The following is a 9349-nucleotide window of genomic DNA, read 5'->3' as shown; positions in this document are numbered from 1 at the left end:
CCTACTTTTCTGACCACAAGGAAGACAAATTAAAGTCTGATAGATTGGGTATTCTTGATTAAAAAAAAAAAAAAAAAAAATGTGAGCAGACCTGTTTCCATTAATAGCAAGGGGTTTAGCATAATCATCCCTGGGGAGCACATCAAACCCCTGAAAACAAAAATTATTGAAAGCAGTGCAACTGCCACAGCAGTGCAGCAGTAATATCAGTTCTGCACTATTCCTTGCATGCTTTACAAAGGTTTCCTTCATACTGCAAAAGTTTTTGCATGTCTCTCCCCACTGCAGTATCTGCCAGTGGATCCCTCAGCCTGGGAATGTGTGACATATCCCCTCTATAAAATCTGGTAGGGCAGTAACAGGTAAGCAAGGTAAAGCAACAGCCCTTAACTATTCACTAAGAAAAATAGCCACTATTAAAAAAAAAAAAAAAAAAAAAAACACGAAAAAAAGATAGGAAAATAGATGTGCCAGACAGACTACTGGAATTTTGTCTAAAACCTGTTAAATTATTTATGTCAAGGTTTTACCCTAGCACAGCGACAGGATGGTTGGTATGTGACATACACAAACTGGTGTGTGGGAAGTCAGAGAACTGTGATAACAGAAGGGTGCTGGAAACTGATCCTAAACTTTCCTGCAGGGACACAAAATCCTAAAATGCTGAAGGCAAGATCCCAAAATATTCAACCCACAGATAAGTACAGAAAAGCCCCCAGTATCTTTGCATAAATTCTTAATGGCTTGGAAGACAAGAAACCCAGATAAATAGTGAGTTTGGACTCTAGCCTGAAGTCTGATGGACTGAGAACATGCCCCAGTGAGATGGATCATTAAGATGTGAGCTGAATTAAAGATTCAGGAGAATTCCACAGTAATGGCTCATGGATGGCTGACATTTTATACTTTCCCCAGCAGCTGTGCAGTATCTTATTGGGGTCAGTTGCAAATCCAGCCACAAGAGCCAGCAGGAACCACAATCACAGTACCTTTCCAAAGTGGTTGTGGGAGCTGCTGTAAGTGGAAACACCTGGCACTACTGAAAGGAAGATATTTACTGGCATAACCAAAATATCCTGCAGCAGAGTAACCCTCACAGCCAAGTGAGCTGCTGAGGTGAAAACAAGGTGCTGCTCTGTGATTTACTTCCAGCACATGCATCCACAAGGTGAGAAGCTCCACTGGTGCCACTGTGCATTACTGCAGCAAGTTCAGCAAGAAGCCACAAGACTCCGAATTGCACCAAGGCAACTGCCTTGGCTCTGGAGCAAGACTGCCAGCCCTGAACTCTAGATATGGCTTTGAGGATTCTGCTCCCTGTAGGGAATCATTCACCTCTTTTAAAATATCCATCCTCAGCAAGGTGGAGATTTTGCTCCTCATCAGAAAAATATCACATAATCTTATGTTTTGTGCTAGTGTTAGTGAACACCTGGGCACACTAACCTTCCAATGCACAGCTGTCCTATTGATATACTTTGTTAAACCAAGGCCAGAAATTCTCTCCTGTGTCTCTAGAGACTGACATGAAATATTAATTATAGCCTGTCTAGAAAAGGGAAAAAAAAAAGGTTTAAAAATCGAAATCTTTGCCATTAAGCGTGGCCCTAGGCTGTCACCCACAGGAGTCTTTCACACAGCAGTGATTTGAGTGGGAGTGTGTGAGGTTGTGCTTACGCAAGGGAGGCACCAAAGCTGTCATTACCCCAGCGCCAGGAGAACAGGGCTCTCGTTAAAGCACAGTTGCTGGATGCTGATTCAAACATACTCCCCTGAGAGATTTAGGGGTGACCTAGTTTGGGGATGTGTCCATCCCGCTTCGTGGGGCAGATCATAGCTGACATGCTGCATTTGAACCAGGGCACAGACCCACTGCACGACCCAATAGGAGTGAAACCCCAATGTCCTCATGCCAAGATTATTGCCCTACTTCCAATCATAGAATGTTAAGGGCTTGGAAGAGACCTTAAAAATAATCTAGTTCCAAGCCCCCTGCCATGGACAGGGATGCCACTTACTAGGTGAGGTTGCCCAGGGCCCCATTCAACCTGGCATTGAACACTTCCAGGGATTGGGCATCCACAACTTCCCTGGGCAACCTGTTTCCGTGCCTCACCAACCTTTGAGTAAAGATTTATTATTTGACCTAAAAATACCCTCTTTCATTTTAAAAATACTGTCCCTTGTCCTGTCACTATCTGTTCATACAAAAAGTCCCCTTCCTTCCTTTTTATAAGCCCCCTTAAGGTATTTGAAGGCTGCAATGAGGACTCCATGGAGCTTTCTCTTCTGCAGGCTGAGCGACCCCTAATCTCCCAGACTGCCTCCATAGGAGAGGTGCTCCATCCCTGTGATCATCTTTGTGGCTTCCCCAGGATCCACTCAGCACATCTTTCCTGTGCTGGGACCCCGGAGACAGATGCAGCACTGCAGGTAGGGTCTCACCAGAGCAGAGCAGACCAGAACAGAGGGGCAGAATGCACTCCCTCACCCTGCAGGCCACACTGCTCTTGATGCAGCCCAGGATCCATTCCACACAGCAGCTCTGACAGGCAAATGTCTACATCCAGAAGTACCTTTCCACTGTTGTGCTCAACTTCTCCTGCTTTTACCCTGCAGAGACACAAAGCTTGATATTGAAGCCTTTCTGTGCTAATAGGTTTGGCATGGCAGGCAATATATCCACAGCTTCCTGAGAGAGCAGTGAAGAGTGCTGAGAAGTGTCACCACCACCACCATGTTACCACCTAGTGTCACCACAGAAACTCACAGAGACTTCAAACATGAGAGTCTTTGCTGTCAGGGGTATCTGGCATACTCAGTCATACATGGCCCTTGCAAAGCTTCCCTGAATTTCATACCACTAAAGAGCGCTCTGCTTTGTGTGAAGAGAGGAAAATGGCAAAAACACAATTACTGTAACTCTCGTGAATGCTTACCATTTTCCATCCTTATATGACTCTCTCCTCCGAACATCCCCCAGCAAGCTGAAAAAGAAAACATTCATCAAGGTCGGACAAAGTTTTGGAAGCAATTAGTTGCAAGTAAAATAAATACAAAAGTACTTCTGTCCTATACTTAATGTCCAAATGCCTAGTTGTTCCAGTCCAGCAGACTCAAGGTCCTTGAGGTGTTGCCAGCATGGAGGATAATGACACAACTCCCATGAAGCCAGTCTGTTCATGGGTTACAGCCTCCAGTTCATATTCCTTTATTTTTCTTCCAGTTTACCTCTCCACATGTGGATTTACCTCCTTTGACCCTTAGAAGTGTCCATGACAGTGACTCTATATAGTTCCAGTTTTGATTAATTTTTCTCAGCCTAGACAGCTGCTACATAAAGCAGCAAACAACAGCATCCAGCAGTACTCCATTGTTGCCTGGGCTAGCGGGATCCACTGAGATACCCTCAGGCTTCCATTGTCTTGCCTTTCTTTGACATTTTTACAGTTCATCTTTAGAGCATCTGAGATGGTATCAGACTGAAATTTGATTAAGAAAGAAGAACCATATAAAATCAATGTCATGTGCATTAGGTAGATTAACAACAGTCAGGTTTGAAATGTAATTACTAGTAGGAAAATACCATTCAGTATCAGAACCTCTAGTGAGGGTGATTCTTGGCATCTGCTATGGAACTGCAGACAGTGACTGGGTGGGCAATGAGGAGCAGTCCACATCATGTGCTCAGCTGGTCAAATGAGCTGCAGGTCAGTGTGGGCTCACAGACAATCTAATGCAGGTGTCTATAGACAGACCAAGTGTATCACAGCCTAAAACCAACTGTTGGCTGTGTTGTCCTCAAAGAAAGGTCTGAGTAATGCTATGCACTGCAATCTTGAGATTTAGGTGAGATCAGTCTTACTCAGAGCATGCTCTTGCTACTTTGTCTCTTTTTTTTTTTTTTTTTTTTTTCTCTCACAGGCAGGGATCATGACAACATCCAGTGTCTAGAAGTTAAAACTAGACAAATTAAGACTAAAATGAGGCTCAGCATTTTAAATGTAAAGTCCATCAAGCATAACAAGTTGGCAAGGGCTGAGGTGGATATGCCATCACTGTAAAGGCTACAGTGAAAGTGGAAGCTTTTTTCAGTTATCCCTCTCTTTTAAGAGGAATCCATTCAGTGTAGCCCTAGGATATCTGATGTCCATGTCCAGCCCAGAGCTCAGACTGACAAATCCCAGTAACATTGTTCCTTACTTCTCCGAGCCCTGCTGGAGATGAGTAATCAGGTACAACTGAGGTAACCACTGCCACTTTTGTCTTAATGCTGACATTGCTCAGAACCCTGCTTGCCCCTCCTTGAATTCCAACAGTAAGAAGTCAAGAACACAGTGTGATTTGGATTTCTAAATCTAAACTGTGTTCTCCATCAGCAGACTCTCTGTGTCTTGGACTCCAAGGTGTCTGTTCAAAGATGAGGGAAGAAAGTCTCCTTCTCTCAGTGATGGTGCTGCATGACTCCTGCAGCAGCCACCTACCCATCCTGCACTGAAAAATCAAGTTTCCATCTCTGCTGTGCTGGGAGCAGTTCCTAAGTCCTCCACACACATAGGCTGAGGTGGGGCATAAGGCCAAGGCTATAAGTGGTGTTGTGACGTCCATGTGTGGTGCTCCAGGGGGAAACCAACCACTCACTGTGCCTGTGCAAGGGTCTGAGCTGTGACTGCCCTGAGTTACCCATACTTGTTTCCATGGGAGACGCCATAATTACACCACCATTGCTCAATCACAGCCATTATTTGAAAGACCACATGCCTGACATGCTTCAGCAGCTGTTATGCAAGGTCAGACCAGGCTGGATTCAATTCACTTCAGTGCTCTGCATTCCCAGCTGCCTTGCAGGTGCTGTGTCCAGGCACGGGAACCAGCACAGATAAGGAGGTTGCCTGCAGCAAGGATCATCAAGTCTGGCTCTCTAGAGAGACCCTGTGGCAGCCCCTGCTCGGTGCTTCAGCAAGCCCATAGTGAGCCTAATCAGTAGTAAAAAAAAAGAGTTTTGGTTTTGGCAGCTCAGAGCCATGAGGACACAGCTGTGTTGCTAGGGCAGGCCAAAGTAAATACTTTGCACCAAATTTAGGCCAAATGAATTGGTGAGCTGTTTAGGTGATCCACATAAAAAGTGCGGTTAAGACTGAAGTGTGAATATTTAAACAATCCATTTCAACTAGACCAACTTAATAATGCTTAATTATTGCTTTTCGTAATTATAACTCATGTTTAATTTTGCTTATCGCCCATCTGTACATATCAGATAAGATATAATGTACATATCCTGCATCCTAGGACAGTGATCAAATCAGAGATGAGAGACAGGCTTGAGCACATGGAGCATCCCAAGATCTGAGATGAAAAAAGCTTTGTACTATTCTGGTAGTGGACAGCAATGCAGACAAAAAAAAGGGAAAAAAGAGGGGACAAAAGCAAAAAAGGGAAGACAGAAGAGACACTTTTGCACTTGTTCCTTTCCATTTTGAGACCGTTTTCATTCTGCACAGAGCGGATAGACGTGCCATTCACTTTGCTGAATTCTGCAATTGAAAATATTTATATTGCTAATGAGAAACAGTGAAAATACCATAGATCTGCAAAGTTGAACTAGAAACTTGGAAAATGGTCAGATGAATCCTCCTTGTGATAAAGGCTCCTCTTGTATATTCTTTGTATGGAATAACACTAACCAATAGACAGTAACTTGGGACATTGATGTGAGGTGAAAGGTTGTAGGTATGACAGACCTTCTGGTGTCCAAAGTGGAATATAATTATTTTATTTTATTGGAATTGCATAAATATTTTACTTTATTTTTACCACCACAACACAAGTTGAGTTAATCAGTGACATCAAGATTGGAGGCAGCCTGGGCTGCAGTGATAATGCATTAGTGGAGTTCACATCCTCAAGGATAAAGGTCAGGCAAAGAATAAAATCAGGACCCTGAACTTTAGAAAAAAAACTTCCAAACTCCAAAGTTCCAAACTTCCAACTCTTTCAAAGAGTTAGCATTTTTCATAGAGCATAAAAGTTCTCAATCCCCAGGTATAAGAAATCAGAAAAGTAAGGCAAGAGACCAGCATGGCTGAGTTGAGACCTGCTAGAGAAACTAAAGGGCAAGAAGGAAATGCACAGGCAGTGGAGCAGGAGCAGGTATCCTGGGTATAGGGACACTACTCAGGTGTGTAAAGATATGGTGAGGAAGGCCAAGGAGCAGCTGTAGTGAAAGGAAAAGGGGTATTGGCTTTAAATTGGAGGAGATTCAATTTGGATTAGATATAAGGAAGAAAATTCTTACAAGTGAGGATGGTGAAATACTAGAACAGGTTGCTCAGAGAGGCAGGATAAAGACCATCTCAGAGCCTCAAAATAGTGAGGATTTATTTTCTCTGTTTTGATATAAACTTCCTAGAAAAAAAGCAACTTTTTGCTTTGGTTCCCCAATGAAAGAAGATGGGGATATTCCACTCTCTGTGAATATAAAGGGAGGATGTATTGTCTCGAAAGATTTACTGCCACAACAGCACCCCGTGGGCAAATGTCAACCATCCCCCCTCAAAGGTGTGCTTTGAGAACTTCCCATTTGATAAAAGCTGTTTCTAAATGTCTCCCTTTTACTAAGAATCTGTGCATTCTCAGATATTCTGCATCATCATTTGATTTTTTTCCTCTATTTCCCTAACCTGCAAACCCACAGGCCAAACCCACAAGAAAATTTAAGCAGTCTAGATAGCTTAAAAAGTGGATGAACGCTGACAGACCAGAACCTCATTGTCTTTCTCTTACAGCTATTGATTGATTTGAGGTAAGAAAGGGGCTTTTTGTATTGGGCCTCTGCAGAAAAAATAAAAGGCAAAAAAGAAACCAGTGACATGCAGACACTGATTTGACCAGGTTCTACTTCAGGTGCTGAAAACTCATTTTTCATCTTACACAAATGAAGGAATGTTTTTATACACCAAGACCTCACAACAAATGTTCTTCTCACTTCCAGAAGATGAGAATAAGCTAAGCATGGATGACTAACCTCATGTGAAAGAAGAGGGGGCAGCACAATGTTACCTATTTTTTGACTACTCCTGTGCCATGTGCATGTTTCTTTGCTGGTTTGGAAGCCTGCAGCTCTCTCCTGCTCTCTGCCAGCTGTTTGCCAGCCCACTGCACCATCAGCCAAAAACAAGTGAGCAGCCTCTGACCCAGCAGATGCAATGCCCTGCAGTCGCTGTTAACATCTCTTTGTTTTCTCCTATGGTTTCTCCCAGGATGAAATTTCCTCTAAAGACCTATCTCGGGTCTGTAATCTCTTTGAATATTTAACTCTGGCGGTTTTTATCTTTTCTTCAGCAAAAGACAAGGTCAAGCATTTTATCAAGCCCAAAAAAGACATCAATGCAAAAGGGTGAGAAAAAAAGAGCAAACCCTCTGTATAAAGCACTTCAATGTACCCATGCAGCATATTAGAGAGCAAAAGGAGCTTTCTGGCTCCTATCTGGCTGTTGTTGCAATCGTTAATGTGGTTTTGTTCCATTACTAATGGCACCAGAATGAGAAATCAGGCCCTCCAGACAAACTTGAGAGACTGTTGTTTCACATCTGGCAATAAGAAGAAAGGAAAAAAAAAACATTTTAAATAATTGAAATAAGCAAAGGGATGACTTAAAACACTGAGCATGTAGCAGTAAAATCTGCAGATGCCTACAGAAGGGTAGGAATGGCAAACTAAATCTTTTACAGACCTTGTAAGCCATTCCCAGAGCCTGGTAGTTTAAAGCCACTTTGCAATTAAACAAAGATAACCTAATTTTTTGCAGTGTGTATTATATTGGTCGATACATTTATGTTTCCTAGAACTGCTGATTGACAAGAAGAGAAAAATAAAACCATAAGAGCAGCACTAATAGATCAAAAACCTACAACCTGGAGTGGCATATCATTAGCCTCATCTGAATGTGTTTGGACAGGATTTTAATAAAAAGCTTTGTTAGAAAAATACATCATCAATATGCCAAGATAAGTAAAATTAAGAATAACACTCCAATCCGGCTTTTCTGTAAAGTTACTCTGAGTTAACTACCAAATCCTGCAGCAGAGCCAGCAGGGTGCATCCCTTCACTCACACCTGGCAGAAACAGTTCCCCCACTGAAGCCTTGCACCAATGCCCAAGCACCAAAGCCCAGGATGTCCACAGCATCCTCTTCAAACTTCAGCCCAACAGCAGGGCTGTTATCTGCAGATATCTGCTGAAGTTCATCCCCCATTGCCTTTGGGGTGCTGGGTGGCAGGCGGGTGCTGGGGGGACTCAGATGGGTCAAGCATCAAGGTTAAATTCAGTTAGATTAGTTCCTAACCAATAATCCAGCCAGCACCAGTACAAGAGGAAATGACTTCAGGTTATGCCAGAAGACATTAATAAAAATTGCTTCTCTGGAAGGGTTGTCAACCACTTGAACAGGCTGCCAAGGGAAGTGGTGTAGTCACCACCCTGGAGGTATTTTAAAGACATGTACATGTGGTTCTTATGCGCATGGTTTAGTGGTGGACTTGGCAGTGCTGGGTTAATGGTTGGCTTGATGATCTCTTCCAGACAAACTGATTCTATGATTCCTTGAAGCCAAGTGATTCTCTCCATAGTCACTTGTTGATGGGGCTGCACCCCATGGCCTCCAGCACCAGTCACCACAGTGCAGCTGATATGGCCACACTTCTCCACAGGCTGCAGGCAAGAAGACTGCCCTGAGAAGTTCCCCTGCCCCTGCTGTCCCTTGCCTTGCCAGTGGGCCCCCACCCTGCCCAGCTGTCACCCAGCGCTGCCATTTCACACTCCAATGCATTTCTGCTTAAGAGAAACCTCCCTTGCAGGGGGGATGTTTGCAGCACAGACAGAGGAAGCATTGCTTGCAAGGGGCTCTCAGGGAGAGAGGAACTAGCCAGCTTTCAAATAAATATGGTTTATAATAGCTTGATTAAATGCTTTCTTAATCTTGAGCTCTTTGTGATATGTATTTCTTGAGGTACAGTTTATATTAAAAAAACCCTCCAACCTCTAGATATTTTATAATTTTCCCTTTAAATAGAAGGAATTTAAAAGTTCTTTGCTGTTAATTATTGATGCTGAACATCAAAACAAACACAGGACTTCTTTTTATCACACGACTGATCATTTGACCTATGGTAGCCAAAACTGCTAAAATTTGAGAGGACCTCCAAGCCTGTATTTCAATTTTGTTACTATCATCTGTCTTTCCAATAGAAAGCATTTACTCAATGCAACCTGTTTGATACATTTAAAATATGCAGAATTCAATTAATTTTATATGAGAATATAGCTCATAAGTTGTGCTGCCAAAATAG

This window comes from Lonchura striata, chromosome 2, assembly GCF_046129695.1.
Source record: "Lonchura striata isolate bLonStr1 chromosome 2, bLonStr1.mat, whole genome shotgun sequence".
NCBI lineage: Eukaryota > Metazoa > Chordata > Aves > Passeriformes > Estrildidae > Lonchura > Lonchura striata.
The sequence above is the reverse complement of the archived record's forward strand: the minus strand, read 5'-3'. Positions refer to the sequence as shown.